Source organism: Anas platyrhynchos, chromosome 7 (genome assembly GCF_047663525.1).
Source record: "Anas platyrhynchos isolate ZD024472 breed Pekin duck chromosome 7, IASCAAS_PekinDuck_T2T, whole genome shotgun sequence".
Classification (NCBI taxonomy): domain Eukaryota; kingdom Metazoa; phylum Chordata; class Aves; order Anseriformes; family Anatidae; genus Anas; species Anas platyrhynchos.
The window spans coordinates 34,268,132-34,285,302 of NC_092593.1; the positions used below are offsets into that span (position 1 = coordinate 34,268,132).

General features: G+C 36.1%; 1 long non-coding RNA gene across 2 annotated transcripts in view; it reads left to right on the forward strand.

Annotated features, from left to right (window-relative positions):
- LOC110353860 (uncharacterized) overlaps positions 1-17,171 on the forward strand; it is an 82,605-nt gene that overhangs the window by 19,838 nt on the left and 45,596 nt on the right. For both annotated transcript variants that reach the window (XR_011810795.1, XR_011810794.1), the window contains exon 3: positions 16,840-17,059. This is a non-coding gene — a long non-coding RNA (uncharacterized lncRNA). The remainder of the gene's footprint in view (positions 1-16,839; positions 17,060-17,171) is intronic.

Here is a 17,171-nt window from a genome sequence, read left to right on the forward strand (position 1 = left end):
GCTGGCCAAAACTAAGTGCTTAAGAGTAAATGTGTTCAGCAGGTTCAAAAGAGAATTAGACAACATCGCACCCAACTGATGGTCAACCCTGAGGGCAGCAATAGGAAGGTGTGTTTTATTTATTTATTTTTTCTCTGTTTAAGAGGAGAGTAATGGAGTGACCTAATACATGGTGGCTTTTCTAAGCTAACTATGATGAAAGTGTCACATCTACCGAAGTGCTGAGATTTTAACTCTTTGCTTTGAATTGAGCACGATTTGGTGGTAACAGTTGGTGGCCATTCAGTAGTTCTGTAACACAGCTGTCTTGGAGGAAATGTGAATTATCAGGAACTTTGTAGTGAATTCAAATGAAGTGAGTTTAATATATTACAATGAAAAGAGCGTAATGGCTTGGTAGATTAAAGGAAGTTGTGTGTGCATGGGAAAAAATCAGAATATCAGACACTTTACACCAAGTTTTTCCTCCGGAAGCCTTTTTAAGTGTAGCATATGCAGGTTCAATTCACCACCTGCTTAAATGCATCTAATTCAGCAGGAAAGTATGCAATGATCTTTCTCTTCAGGGAGCTGTTTGAATATAAAATGTCAGGAGGCTGCAATTGCCCCACTTATGACTGAGAGGTGCATGTGTTAATCTTGTTGAGGGAGGGTAGAGTTTTCTTGAAAGAGAGCTTTTAAATGCACACTCTGTACTATCTCATAATGCATGGCTTTTCAGATGAAAACTAAACTGCTGGCAACATTTCTAGAGGACAGCTTGCATTTACTGTGAAACCCTGAGCATCAGAATTGTGGTGGGTGTCTGTTGTTAGCTCTACTAGGTACATTAGGAGGTGGCAGGGTAGTGGTCAGTCTTCTTCGGGTGAGGCTTTGCATTTCATGGAGAGCTTGTATTGATGGGAGAGAGGGTTGACCAAGGGTTTACTTGGTGTTATGCAGGTCTAGTCTCCAGTGGCTGGGAGTGAAGTCAGAGATTTGGATGTGGGAATGATGAGTTAAACAGCTTAAATAAGGCACTGTGGTAGGTAGAAGATAATGGGTTGTAGAAGTCAGAAAGAACAAACAACTTTTCTGAAGCCTGAAACAATAAATGTGACTGCCTTTAAGTTTTAAGTACCACTTTCAATTTTGTTTTTTAATGTGTCCTGCTTTATTGCAATTCCTAAATCACTGGTTAAGTTGATTGCATACAACTGAAAAATTCACAGACTACACCAGAAGGGCTTTAAAGAGAGGTTGTTTCTTTTTTTTTCCTCCTGAATTATTGTAGAGATGCACATCCTGTAGTAAATAGATGAAAATATAGTGAAGGTTGTAAGACATTAAACAGGAATATTAGGAAAAAATACTCAAAATGAAATGCCTACTAAATGATAAATTAAGAAATATCTTTCTGCTGAGGGAAACAAATGTTTCAACTGAAATATTTAAAGAAAATTGTTCTATGTTAATAACATTTAAAGAGAATGTAACAGGAAATTTGAGAACTGTAGGGACTATTCAGCAGAGAAGAATGATCATTTTTGTATGTAAGAATTACATATGTGAACCACAAATGAGAGCTAGATCCCAGGATCAGTTGCACCCATGTGGCAAGTCTATTTTTCAAGAACTTTTTTTTTTTTAAACAGTTCCTTCTGAGATTTCATGGCTCTTTATTTAAGTGACTGAAGTTTCCTTGATGAATCTATATTCCTTCTGGTACTCCTCCTAGGAATTGAGGCGATAGGGAGGGGTGAATAGGCATATGCATTTTTGCTGAAGCCCAAGTATCTTGGACAGTGTGTTTATATAACTTTAATAGCTTTTTGATGTCATTAAGCTAGTTCTTTTCAGAAAAAGTGTCAGGAGCAATACTGACACTTTTTAGGCTTTTTTTTTTTTAGGCTTTTAGGGAAAAGTATAAATTTTGGTTTTGGGGGATGGAGGAGTATTAACTTGAAGTGCCATAAATAATAGACATACTAAGCGAAAAGTGATTTTTTGTAAATAAATAATAATAATAAAAAAAAAACACTTTTAGAAGATACACATTTTTCCTTGATACAGTATCCAAAGCTACATTAGACTTTGCATATATTATATATAGATAGACAGATACATGGTCTGATGTTTGGGTGTTCCTCTGTGGAGGCCCAGCAGTTGACCTCAATGATTCTTCTGGGTCCCTTCCAACTCAGGATATTCTGTGGTTCTCTATCTTCACTATTTTGCTGTAAAATATGGTATTTCCATAGTTTGTCTAAAATTGAATAGGCACTTGTGTATTTTGGGGGAACTAATGTGCTATTGTATCATATAGAATAGAATTTGGAGTTGAGAAATCCTATTCCAGGCAGGAAAACATGCATCAAAACCTCTTACGGTCTGATGTACTGGCCTGAGGTTTTTGAACCAAGTTGTTTTTGAGTTCCACAGTGGTAAAGGTTATGTTACTTTTTAAACAGCCTTATAATAAAATCGGAAATCTAATCTTGTCCAACTGGTAGTTTGGCAAGCTTATTTTAATCTTTGATTAATCCTTTGTACTTAAGGCAATGAAAAATAATGAAGTTTATTACTTCTGTCATTACATCAAAGGTGCCATTTCTGATGTATGCATCCCAGTTGTTTGTCTGTGTCCAGTATTTTATTGAAAGTTATTCAGGAAAATTGAAGGGAATCGGGGTGTGTGGAAACAAAATGCGGGTGAGGCAGTAAAATTATTCTTCAAGCAGCAGAGTGTTACTTGTATAACTTAATGTCACAAGTTAGTGATATAAAGAGTGCAGGGGAAGTGCCTGGCCATGATGGCAAGCTCAGGCTCACGTAACTGGGGAATGCCAGAAAGAAATGCTGATGTGCATCATATAGCTGAACTCCAATAAACCCAAGGTCATGCACACGTGTGCTGCGCTGTGCTTGATGCTGTGAGCTGAACACAGGTACAGTGGTTATGCAAAGCACGAGCAATTTGTATCAGCTCTTAGATGTGCTGCAGGTATGGTTTGACTACAGAACACTTGTAGAAGATCAAACAGATGTAGGATTCGACATCTATGCATTATGCAATTATTACCTCCCTGTTGAAGCCCTGACTGGGTTACTAATAGTGTGCAGGAATGAATGTGCTGCCTGGGTTTTAATGAAGAGGAAATTATTGCTTTGTTTCCTTCACCATATTTGCATGTGGAGCTTTTGAAAAAAGGATAGTTGGAATAATAAGCGTGAGCAGTATTGTCAGTAACTGCATAATTCTAACTAAAAGCTACTGAGTCTGACTGGAAAGACTTTTGAAGATATGGGAATACCATCATGAGGCATCCTCTGAGCTCAACTAGCAAGAAATAAGACAATACCAGCAAAAGAATCTGTCCGTTTATGGGCAGTAAAAACTACCTCTGAAGAGGTGAGAGAAAAATGTAAACGTAACTAGTCAGAGAACAGTCAGTAGCATGCATTCAACATGAAAAAAATAAAAAAATAAAAAAAAAAAAAGAGAGAAATGAAGTTTCTTAAATTCATGGAAAAAACTTGGGAGAACTGGCAGAACAGAGAATGCCTAGAAGCCTTGAACAGATCTCAGTAACATGTGTGCCTTAAACTGGAGAAATTGAATTGCTTGCTTGTCTGTTAATTAGAAAGCCTGATATGTTGCCATGAGAAAAATGAAATTGGAATAATAAACCTGTCATGAGGACTGACAGTCATTTTTCCTAGATAAATATTCCTATTCAGAAGTGAGAAGAGTCTCTTGTGATTTGATGGATTGTCTGCTGCAGCAATAGCTTGAATGCTCTGAAATTTGGTCTGAAAACCAATTCTCGGGCTTTATGTCCTCATTTTAAAACTTACAAGCTTTAGGAAATTCTAACTTAAACCTGTGTTCTCAACACCTGAAATTGTTGACATCATGCTGGAAAAACTGTTTGTAACTTAAAGTAGATGTTTCAATGGCAGGATGGTGGCCCTCCTTTGCTCGCCAACATGGGGAGCCTCGGTTTAATCTTGAGTTTCACTTCTCAAAGAATAAGTACTGAACTGTTTGAGATGCATTCTTTATTTAGCAGCTTTATTCTCTTACTGAGAACAAACAGGCTGTGGAGAAAAAAAAAAAAAATAATCGGGACATTACATGATTGCCTGTCAGGAGACTGAAATTCCAGTGCATGCCTTTGATAAAGTTTTGTGGGAAAAGAAATCCAGCTAGGCAAGATAGTAGTTGCTAACCAGCTTTTAAAGATGGTACTTAATGCTACTGCTGTGATTGCAGAGGACTGATCTGATCATTGTATTTGCTACTTTTGTACAGTGGTGAGGCTAGATGAGATTATCAACAGTGCTGAAAAACAGCTTTGTTCTTTAAAGCAGCATTCTTTGTTGTAGTTGAGCGTTCATTTTTCCTGGACATAAACACACTTTATTTCAAACAAATCTTAATTCAAGAAGAAAAGACTCTGGTCCTTCCTCAGAGCTGAGTCTGAAATTTATCTTGGTTAAGAGCTTAGGTACAAAACTTCCCCTACTATTTTAACTGAAGTTTAGCCCACCAAAACCAAGAATTGATGGCAGAACAGGGAAGCCCTCAGGCCCTTTCTTCTGTTCTTCAGAAGTTAAAAATACCTATTTCAGTTGCTCAGTTGCTGAGTGTAAATCACCCATATGCCCCCATCCGCCTGCGCTTGTTTAGAGAATGCTCCCACCAATCTTCTTAAATATCCAGGCGGAGAAGGAGCAACGCTATTCTCAGCACATTAAAACCTGCAGTCTGCAGAGTTGGGGTATAAAGAACGTATGTCTCTGTATTTCATCAAGCCCTTGCAATTTGTGCTCCAATTAATGCCAGTTGTTAATCTGTCATTTGAGCCAATGGCATGCAAGTTATGCAATGCAGAAAGAAGATAAAACGTTTCCAGAAGAGGACAATTAGTATAGTTCTGTCCAGGGAGCTACTGTTTACTTGCTAAATAGTTTCCTACGGATCTCTCATATAACCTGGATTCTCTCTTTGTAAATTGACTTGAATGAGGCAGGACTTTAAGACTTTTTTGAAACTCATAGTAGACTTGTAGTCTTATACGTAGTAGTCTTCTGTTAGACTAGGCCTATTTCTTCTTATCGGTAAGGATCATCTGAGAAATTTCAGGCAAACCAACACAGTCTGTAGATTTGGTCAGAGAGCATTGGTGATTTATTTCTCCACCAATTTTTCAGCCATGGAATGCGCAGATAAAATGCAAACATGAATTAGCTTAGAAATAACTTTTATGCTATTATATCCTGCCTTTTTCTCTTTAAATATTTAGAGTAAATGTAAATATATTCATAGTGTAGTATATCACGTCTATAGAAATGCATTTGCAGAGTGTCAATGAAATAGAAAAAATAATGGAAAATACCATTTTCTAATAGAAAACATAAAAACTGAAGGCAGTAGGACTAGCAAAAGTTATGTCCCAAAGAGATGCATTGCTGCCTGTGTTCTGTATTTGAAATTCAAATTGTAATTACAATATTGTACTTTGAGATTGCTGTAATGGTGATTTAGATTCTTTCCTGTAATCATTTCTCTATAATGACTAGGTACTATAATGACTAGGTACTGCTGGTGATACATAAATATCTTTGACAAATATAGTTAGCTAGCTGAATATGGACTGCTTTGATAGATGTTATAATTACTTCAAAATATTGTATATATTAAATCCCTGGAATGTTTATGTTGGCCAGCTAAGACTTCAATGTTCAGGACAACAGGTCTGGCATCTTCAGGAGCACAAAACTGTATAGGCACCTCTATCTTCAGGCAACCAGCGGGAATATGTGTAGTATCTCTGAGCTTATGTGCATGTGTTATTGTGTACATTTGTATATACACAGCACATATTGCCATGCTGTGGTATGTATATCAACTGCTGTGCATCATGCTGTGACTTAACTAATTTGCATCATAGCTAGAGGTTAGTGAGATGTAAATGTATGTGGTTTTCAAGCAAGTGTGCAGCTCATTGGTGGAGAGTGTGCAGCAAAGTGGGTTAATGCTGAGAGGTGTATTAATAGTTTTACTTGAATAACTTGTTTGGTAATTTAAGATTCTTTAATAGTGAATGTCTTCATCTTCCTTCTGGAAAATCTCTAACCCTTTCTTTTAAAGAAAATGGACAAAATGATTGAAATTTTAAAATATAATCCTCAAAATATGCACATGCATGAATTGGCATCAAATACATTTGCTAAAAGAAAATTTATGTAAAGGTTAACATGTATATGCATGATCATGTCCTACTGAGAGCTACGATATAAAAACCTGGAAGTCAGGCTGTCAAAACGAAAATTATTTTTATGAGGACCAGTACAGAAAAACTGAGATGAAAATATCAATAACTTGCATCAGACACTTTGATTTATATTTTTTAATAAATGCAGCTTGTGTACGTAGCTTCCACACTAATTAAATTATAATGTTGAAGGAATATAAGATGCAATAGTTCTTCTGCTGAGAACAGCTAGAACATGTCATGTATGTTTAAAATGTTGTCAGCCTCCCAGAACAATATAACTTTTGGGGAGAGGGGGGGAAAGAGGGGGTGACACATTGGAAATTAGTACAGCTCCGCAGAGGAATTAATTTATTTGCTGCTCTAACATATTTTTTTTTAATCTATCTTAGTATACATTCCTCACATTTCTGTAAACCTCTCACATTCTGTTACTATCATTTCATTGTATCCCATGCTATTATTTTGTTTCCTATGGTGCTCTTCCTAATCTAAAACTATTGTTTTAAACAATGGTAGATGGATTCTATATGTTAGTACTTTGGGGCTTTTCTGTTGGGGGGGTGGGGGGAACTTGGCTGAAGCTTGGTGCAGCTTTGCAATCCATAAATCTCTACAGTACATCACAAGGAAGGGAGTACAGAATTCCATTCCTTGCTGTGTGACAGCTCCAAGCTGCTGCCAACATGTGAGGTATACCAGTTTGTGTCCTTGCTTAGTGACCCTTGGTGACATATTCAGTGTGGTAGAACCTACAGTCTACTGTGGGGGCAGGACAGGATTTAAACCAAAAAGAAATGAGACTGTGCTGAAGAAAACCAGTGGTTTGAGCTTTCCAATTCCAAATAGTGCTTTCTTTAATTCTTTACTTTTACTATTCATAGTAGTAGTATTGTAATTTATTTGGTTCTTATTGCAAAAACTCATTAATTACTGCTTGAAATGATTTTTTTTTTTCAACCATCATTTTAATCATTGCATTATCCATTTGCAATGATATTTTTAAAATGAGCAATTTGGTATGAGTTGGCTCTAGTAACATCCTCTTCACAAATAACTAATATTACAGATTGAGGTACGAAAACTACTAAACAATGGTGATTTATGATATGGCTTGTCTTTTTGTAGCTATCTACATTACAGAATCTCAGAAACCTTAAAATTGTGTTTGTCCACCTTTTAGAAAAAATGGGCAACCTGTGTAAAGCAGTTATAGCAGAGAAAGACTAGACACTTCTCTCTGTTCCCAAATTTTGTTATTATTTATTTTCACACAGGAATGTTGTTTGAAGTATGAATAGCTAAGATACAAGTCTTGCATGCACGCAGATGTGTAGATAATACGTACAGACATATACATGTGCATACATCCTGGTTTTCTGTTCACTATGATGACTAGTGTGTTTTTTCGTTGTTGCTGTGTTGTTTTTTTGTTTGTTTGTTTGTTTTTGTTTTTTTTTTTAATCAGGGAAAAAATAAAAACAGGGTTAGTGTTGATATCCTTCTTTTTCCCAACAAAGATATTAAGTCACCATTTGAGGAATGCTGGTAAGAACACAATGAGTTGCACCATTCAGCTGCAGCAGAAAGACTTCAGTTGACACTCTTAAAAAATATTTATTTATTTAAATGGAACAGCCACAACAGTTCAGTGGAGCTCAAAATTACAGCTGAGGAATGATCAGTTAAATCTCAAAAAATTGCAGGAGGGAAATAGAGTGAAAAATTAATTTCTTAATATTGGCACACAATGCTGCAGCCATCATTATAAATAAGATTGTCATCTGGTATCATTTTAGCTTCACGTACGTTTTTCTTATGTCTCAGGATGGATCATGGAAATTTGTGTGCAGTCCAGCAAAATCTAAGCAGTTCTATTGGAAACAGTTTGGTATTAGCTAAACAAAGGTAGCTTCAGTGAATGTAGATGTAGGCACTGATGCCACCCATGTTACCTGAAGACCCTCTCTTTACAGATGACTTGGTCATTAGCCGGCTAAATTGGCTAAGTGCACTCCATAAGAACTATGAAAACCTGCGTTTTCTTAAGCTTGTCAGAGCAAAGATTACTACACGTTAAGTTGAAATCATCATTGGCTTTCCTTATTAATCAGGGGTCAGGTCCAAATCTCTAAGCCAAAGAAATGATACCGAGCACTGTCAAGTTGAAATTCTATATGCATATTTTTAAAATTATGTATATCAACATGTATGTATTTCAGCATACGTAGTATGTTTGTGACCGTGATTATTTACAGGGAAGAAGCCATGGCTAAAACAAACAAAATGCAGAATTCAGAAAGAAATCTTTGGAAACTGAAGAGTGGGCAGACAGGAAAATGAGGGGACTATTGCCAAGACAACCTGCTCAGCAAGATCCCCAAAAGATAAATATTTAATAAGCATGTCAAATATCCAAATAGATACTGAAGTTATCTTCTGTTCTGTCTCTCTTTTCCTCAAAATGCAAGAAGCTGTGATATTCTTTCCCTAAGCAAACTAGGAACAAAACCGGCTTCTGTGTGGGAATGTTTTTGTTTTCCTCCAGCGTGTACAATGCTGCCTTAGCAGATTAATTCCTTTCCTCACCCAATATAAAGAGACGGGGCAGGGTATAGACAGAAGGTGTAAAAGTAACGATTAAACTTGCTGTGAAAAATTCAGTGTGATTCCCAACTGTGTGCTCGTGTCAGTTCCTGAGATAGATGTTTCTGGTTTAAAGTGTATGCATTATAATCAGACCACGGTGGTTATAGGAGTCAGTTATGAGCAGAGGTTACATGTCAAATGTGTATTTCCTGGCAAAACAATGTTGGCTTTCTGCTAATTTTGTCTGGGTTTTCTTCATAAGAGTCCTCCCCCCCCCCCCCCCCCCCCCCCCCCAAAAAAAAAAAACCTTCATAGATTTTCTCAGAAATGTTCCAGCAAGAACAGATTTCTGAACTGAGTCTGGTTTTCAGGCAGTCAAATTGAATATCTCTCAAGTTGTAGAATGGAACCAACCTTACTGATACACAGTCCTTTATCTGTATTGCATTAATTCATACAAATATTATCTTCATTTTTCCCAGTCTGTTTTACTCCTATGTGAAATACTGTTTCTCTAGTGTGTTAAATAGGCTGTCTCACCTGTGATTTACATTATTTGTGTCTTAAACCATCTGAACAATTGCACAATTGTGGAATAAGAATGGTTGAGGTGGGAAGGGACATCGGGAAGTCATCTTGTCCAACTCCCTCATTAATTTCGTTGTAAAAATGTTTCTTCACATGTACTTGACAATGCCTTTTTTTTTTCTTTTTCCTCCCTACTCCCCCTACCCAGAACTCCTTCCAGTTTGTGTCTTTCTCGGCTGTGTCAGGCTTGTACATATGGTAAATTTGGGCTCAACACCATTCAGTGGAAGACATTTAATTAGCTCTGTCCACAGAATGAAATCTTTATTAATACGGTGTAAAATCACAATAACATTATTTGCCATCACATCGATTTACAAGTTTGTCTAATTAGCTGTCAATCTCCACATCAGACCTTTTCTTGCTTGCTTTCATAACATCTTCCTTCTGCCAAAAAACTGTTTTCAGGAGACTTTTTCTCTCTGACCACTTTGTTCCCAATGTACTAGTTTTTTTCCCCCTGATTTGCTTAGTTGTCTACTAATTTACATCTTTGGCTGTGTGTGGTGGTGTTTTTCCTGAAGGCTTCCATGAGTTTGTACTTGAAAGGTGAAGTTCTTTCATGTATTCTGAGGCCTCTTCTGCCCATTCTCATGTCTCCCAGCTCTTTGCATTTACCATGGCAGCCAGCCTAAATGAAAGATCTGTTTACTTCAACTTTTTACTTGCTACTCCTTAATGTTGGTAGAGGGATGTTTCCCTTAATCAGTTGGAATATAAATGTATGCTTCACAATTTATCCAGTGGACTTTTTGTTGTTGTTGTTGTTTTTATCTCTTAGAAATTCATTAGACAAAAAGCGTTTCAGGTAGAGAAGAGTAGTCAAGGTGGGTGGGATTTGTGGAGAAAGAGATGCTTGCATGACATTTCCCTAGGTGGCAACATGGTTTTAAATATATAGATTTGTTTTACTCTGGGCAATTTCTAATTTGCATGATCTTTACATTTTGTCTGACATAGGGGATCTAGCAGTAATATGGACTGCAATTATTTATGTAACTTATAACAGAAATGTATAGATGTAAGCAGATATATTAGTTCCCAAGCGTCTCATCTTTGAATAATGATTTTTCATCTCAAATTAATTAGCTTGTATTTATTATTTTTTTCCACAAGACAACCTTATATTGTGTTTTATATTTTCAGCTCCATAGAAAAACTGTCCTTGATATTTTTGTTTTGATAATTTGCAGATCTTTCCAGCTTATGAATTTTATTACTCTGCAGTCTGCTGGAGATCAGTACTGAAGACACTGAGTAGTCGCATAAAGCTAGGTGACTCACTACTAATTAATGAACTTTATTATACTAAAATATCAAAAAGACTAAGCCTTTCTAATAGGTTTCTAAGCTACAATGTGATTGTAGACAAACTTTGAAATACTCATATAGCAAAAAAAAAACCAAACACCTTATTTTTCAAAATTAAATATTAGAGATGCAAAAGTGTTATCTCACAGAGAATTAGAAATTGCTCATAAATTCAAATCCATTTTCTCCCTTTTCAAAAGTAGCTGGCTGGTTACAACAAAAATAGTTAACTTTTCAGTGAAATTTCAGTTTTGCAGAATTTAAAACAAAGTTTTAAAGCACTATGAAACTGGAAACCTGCATTTAGAAATTGTGTGGTACAAGCCATCATTGTCATAGCAAGCGCTGCAACCTATCTGTCCCTTTGGTCTATTTTTTAAAATATTTATCTATTATTTTATCCTTAACAAAAAAAAGATCATAGAAAAGATTTCTACTTATTAAAAAAAAAAGATGTTAATTTACTGTGAATTAATTAAATTTATTAATTAAAAAAAATACTAAAAAAAAATAACTAATTTTTTTTTTTTTTAATTTATAGTAAATTAAAACATACAGTAAAAAGACAGTAAATTCAAAAAATTATTTTACTGAAGCTGTTTTCATGTTCTGATGGCTGTGGATGTGCTCAAAAACCCTTTCATATCTAGGAAGCCTAAATTCAGTCAATTGTGCAAACAGGAGCATTGTAGGAAATGAGGGAAATTAGCCTATCTTATGTGAAAGAGGGGGAGGGAAAAAACAATATTTCCTTATTTACCCTAAAAGTATAGGGTAGGAAGAAGACTACTTTCAGAAACAGTGACTTCTCCAATCCTGATTACTTGTGAAATTAGGACGTGACTTCTGTTGAGATGATCTTTTTGTTCTCCAGTAGTGCAAAGCCAAATATATAATCCATTGGAAAGCTACGGACATGGTGGCAAATTCCCACGGCCTTCTGTGTAATGCTGAGTCTGTAATACAGTAAAATTAATTGCCCAAAGACAACAGATTAATCTAGGGCATACCATCAGCCTTGTTCATTTCTTGATGTATATCAAATACTGTCCACGGTGAAAATCTGTTCTGAGAATAATTTGACTGATCCTAGAAAACACTAGTACTTACCATTAGCATCCAAATAATCAGAAAGGGAAGGCATCAAAAAATTGTCTCTAACAGCCTATCCTTGAATATTGTCATCCACTGAAATTGTGCTGTGCATCTCTAAGCACAGATAGGAAATTTTACTTTCATTTCTAATATTCCCTTTGATTTTTGTCTCTGGATTAAGTAGACAGTCCTTCTGCCTGTGGCATTTTTTAATTATTTTTCTTAAGCATATCAATTCTGATGTAATAGTAGACCACATTTAATATTCACTCACTACAGGCTTTGTTTTAGAGGCTTGGTGATATTCATATATCACAAGTCCCTTTATTCAGGATTGTATTAAAAATAACTTGCATAGCGTATAAAATTTTAAGGGCTTAGAAAGGATGTATGAGTTAATCAATATTACTTTGGTTGCTAGAAGTAATATCTTGTATTCAGGGAGAGATTTCCCCATTTAATATTGGATAGCTGCACAATGATGTGGCATTACAAAGTAGGGAGTGAAAATGTGCGTTATTGTTCATCTTAACTTCACTGCTGAAGCATTGTATTTTAGGAGGAAAAAATAGCATAATCATTTTTTCCAGCTGAAATGCCGGTATACTAGTTATTTCTTCTATAGTGGTTGTTTGAGGTCACAACTGAAATCAATTTATTATTTTAATAAATACAAAATTTATACATAATAAGAGACAGTATGTGCACAGTAAAATTTACAATAGGCTTCAGAGCAAGTGTTACAAAAGGTCAGAGAAAGGAATTATTGTTATCAGTTTAATGAATAGGGAACCAAAGCACAATGAACTGAAATAATTTCCCCGCAGTTGCTCAGCAAGTTTACAGCAGGAATGAGAAGAACATCTGCATCTTACAAGACCTGATGTCTTGATTAGCCATTTTAAATAGAATTGTTTATTGAAGTTCTTTACAATTCTTACATGAAAGAAGCTGTGGAAATAAGCCAGTTTGTAACTGGGTAACTTTTAAAAGTTGAAGGTGAGCTTTTCCCCTTTTAGAAGTAAATAGTAGAAGTAAATGGTGACTAATTGCTTGCTTGAGAGAGAGAGAGGAAGGAAATGGTCTGCAGTGTGATCAAAAATGGAATCTCAGAGTTGCAAAGATGACATCCCATGGAACTGGGAAGTGAGTATGGAAGTCAGTTTTAGATAATTGCATTTGCCTTTTTTTGATGGGGGTGTCTTGATGCAAGGTCTTCAAATCATAGTAAATTTCCCATTCTATAAGTTTTCTATTTCTTTCAATGTGTTTGGCATAGTGACTGTTCTTGAAGCCCTGAGATTAATTTTTAGTGCATGGAAGCAGTTACAGGCCTGTTAGGGGGTGGGGTATGTGTGTGCAGAAAATTGGTGTAATCTTGATTTATTCTTCCAAAACAGTAAATATTCCTCAGGACTTTCACAGCCTCTAAATTTCATATGTTGCTGAGGTTATAATGTCATAGAAAGGCATGATCTTAGCTTCTTCTTAACGCATGGTGATAACTCAGACTGGATGCATAGAATTGTGACTGTGACCGATACCCTTAGACCATGGTATTGGTCCCATGGTTATGCAGTGGAATACATGAAGATAGGCTTGGAAGGTGTCAGCTGCAATAGCAGCACATCGCCTGGCACTAATTTCAGAGCAGAAGGCTTTATTTTTTTTTCCCAATAATATTTTAAGTGTTTCCTAGAGTGTGTAAATACAGTTCAATATCTAACAGGCATAAAATTTGGTGTGTATTTGTCTTTCTTCAGCAGAGCAGAAGTTCATTTTAGTTAAAAACTGAAAATAAGTCCCTCCACAAATTTATCAATGTCTAAAAATGTGTGGACAGGAAATCCCCCCGCAACTTAGACAACTACCCAAAAAGTTGGCTTTTTGCATTTAATTTCCAGGTGTTTCTTCAAAAGGAGAGGGGAGGGGAAAAAAAAAAAGCTTTCTGCTATCTAATATCAGAGCTTGTTGGTGTTAGTCTGACTTTTGAAGATGTGCTGGTCCATCTAGATCAGGTCCCCTGAAAATTAATTAAATGTTGTCTATATACTAAAATTGCTGCAGAAATAGGATATTCAAAAGCATTACTTCATCACATGCTTTTGCTGTGTTAATAGTATGGTAGAAGACTTAATAGTGGACAATATTAGTAATTAATTTTCTTTAAAATGTTGTCTTATGGTTTCCCAGCATCAGTAGTGCTCCCTTAGAATCACCATTTGTCTCCTCTCTAATTCCTATAGAGAGACATTGACTCCTGTACACACACACCCTCTACTTCAGCACAAGCACCTGTTTTTCTGCTCAGCATGATAGGCATCGCAAATAAGCTATGAGATTTTCATGGCAAAGCAACCTGGGTGTCAGTCAGAGTCTTTACCCTGAATTTTCCAAACACAATGAACATGAAGAGATGACAAATACTCCTAGTGGGAAAAACTGGCTTTGAGTTTCTCTTTTGTTAGCAAAGACAATTTCAGTAGGAAGAAATGAGGCAAATGTAAAGTGTATCTGCCAATTGCCTGACATTTCGGAGTTCCAGAAAGAATGTACTTGAGTGGGGAAAGAAAAAGCTCTGTGCTAAAATACCTGGTGATCACAACCAATGCATCTTCTCAGACAGAAAAGCTCAAGAAACCCATTGTCGCTGTAAACAATTCATTCTCCAGTGATTTTTCTATAATAATGCTTTCCTAAGTCTAGCTAGTGTTATGTGAAACTACCCTCATGAAAAATGTAAGAGATGTCAGGTTGTTTTATGTTACTAACATGTGCTAAGCAGCTGAACAATGTTTAGTGAAATATTTAGATAAAATGAAATATCATTTGATGAAGGCAGGGGTAGCCACCTTACTCTTTGCTGTGTTGTGCTAACGAGTAATATTTGAACATGCTAGATTTTCTTGCTGCCTTTTGGACAGTGCCTTCAAATAGGGCCTGAACAAATATAACCAGCACCTCTGAATTTCAGAGGTGTCATAAGTGATGCAAATCATCTATATGAATAATTACATTTGTTTTGCCTGCCAATCTTACTGTGTGTGCAATGCACCTGTGAAGCCAGGGAGATGCTCTGATTACTGGGATAGCACTGTGTTGGTATAGAATTACTGATATCCCCATGGATCATCTAGGACATGCAAAATATCCTTTTACTATTTTTTTGTAAAAATTGTTTGAATTCTGCACTTACAGAAAGGTTGTTATTGTAAATATAATACAGTACTAAAACTATAGTGATGCATCTATTTACATTCATGGGTAAAAACATTTTTGTCTTTTCTGTGTCACGTGCATTATTACATTACTTTGTCTATTTTAATTTTGACTCATGGAAATCTACTTAAGGCTTGCTTTTCTTCTAACCTGTTGCTTGAATACAAGCTGTTAGGATATGGCTATGTGTTAGGGAATTTGCACAATGTGTTTTGATCAGTTAAAGATTCACCTGAAAAATTAGAAGATATCACCCTGTTTAAACAGACATTAAAATAAAATGATTTTTTCTTCATTTCCATGTGTTCTACGTTATGTATAATTCATTTTTTTCCTTTGGAAAGTTTATTTTTGTACTCCATGTTAATAGTAAGAAGTTAAACAGTGTGAATAGAAAGCTTTGAGAATAAAAGGGACCTGGGACTCAGATTAGTTCCTAACTCAGTTGTAGAGTAATCATTCTGGCACTGGTGTCTGCAAACAAATCTGCTTGGGCTTCCACCTATATTTTTCCTTCTCTTCTCTTTCTCTTGTCCTGCTGCCCAAGTGTATTTGTTTATAGGTACGTTCATTTGTTACGAAGTTTTTCCAGAAGCAGAGTCTCAAGGAACTAACCTTATTTCATGTAAGTCACATATTAAATACATGTAAAACATCAATCAGAAAAAAAAATACACATATGTGCATGCCCTGAAAGCAGCTGTGCACGTTTTCTTCTTTAGAACTCTCTGGAATTGTTGTTTAATTGATATTATTGTGTAGGTAGATAGACCAGGGAGACAGAATGAAATGGCAGCGAGAATTTCTCAGGAGCAGTGAGGAATGAGTTGTCATCTGTGACGTTTCATTTCTGGGTAGCTGAAGGTAGTAAAGGACAGGCTGCTGGCTCAGACGTTAATCTTCTCAGCTGTATCTATAAATGAAATGTCATGCCTAACAAGTCTTCCTTCACTGGTATTTCGTCTTAGCTTTTCCTGATTAAAATTAATGTTTGTGCATGTATGTATAAATTGAGGATAAAAGGATCTACACGTTGCGGATGGCCAGAGGTTACTTTCACATGCAGAGTACCCAATTTCAAAGTGTAGCTAGAGAAAGGGGGAAAAAAAACAAAAAACACCAACAACAAGAACAACAACAACAAAAAAACAGCCATAGTCAGAGCACCTGTTCTTAACAAACATGACAACCTGCCAACATTTTATCTTGAGATGTGCTTAAGACTATGACACAGATAACCAGAAATTACTGTGCACTGGGATAGCAAATTAAAATGCAGAAGTCAGTGAGGCCACAGGATATTGGATTTAAGACCATGACGGGGTTGTCAGTGTTGATGACATTTTGTGGTTGGGAAAATATATTGCTGTACTCAATGTGTACACTGATAGCATCCAATATTTGGTTGCTAAAGCTGGGGAAATGTCTAAGTCAAATCCATATGAAAAATTGCCATTGTAAGCAACTGAGTATCTGGAGTTAGTTAATCACAGGCATCAGAAGCAAGTCAGAATGTATATACTATGAAAGAAATGCAAGAAATAATCTGGAATAATTCCTTATTTCAGATCTGAGCAAATATCTGAAATGGTACTTAAACGTATAGTTTACTAGAGGTAGAAAATGTCACTGAGACAGCAACTGAGGAAGGTAGACCTCTTCTGACTTTTCATGGGAAATATATATTTGAAAATCTCTCAAGCGCATTGATAAACGACATTGAATTTCTACTGATGTCTGTCATGTGTGACATGTTCCATGTTGTTTCTTTGTACAGGAACAAAGTTGGCCACCGTAAATATTTCCAGAGTTCAAAGTGAACACAAAGAAGCAACTTTCAATGAAATATATTTTTTTCATGAAGCAAATTACATGAATAACAGTCATTTTCCCAGAAGAAGAATTGACTGAGAGCCATTAAATGCAAAAACACCACCTAAAGCTCTAGGAGTTCCTTAGCTGCAGACTGATGCAAGCTGAATGATTTTTCCTGGCAGGTATGACTGTATGCTTACCCTGTTCTTGTGCTCCTCCTTCCTGGCACCCTCCCTTGGCTACTGTCAAAGACAAAATAGCAGCCAAAGGACCTTTAGGGTCTGACCCCCAAAG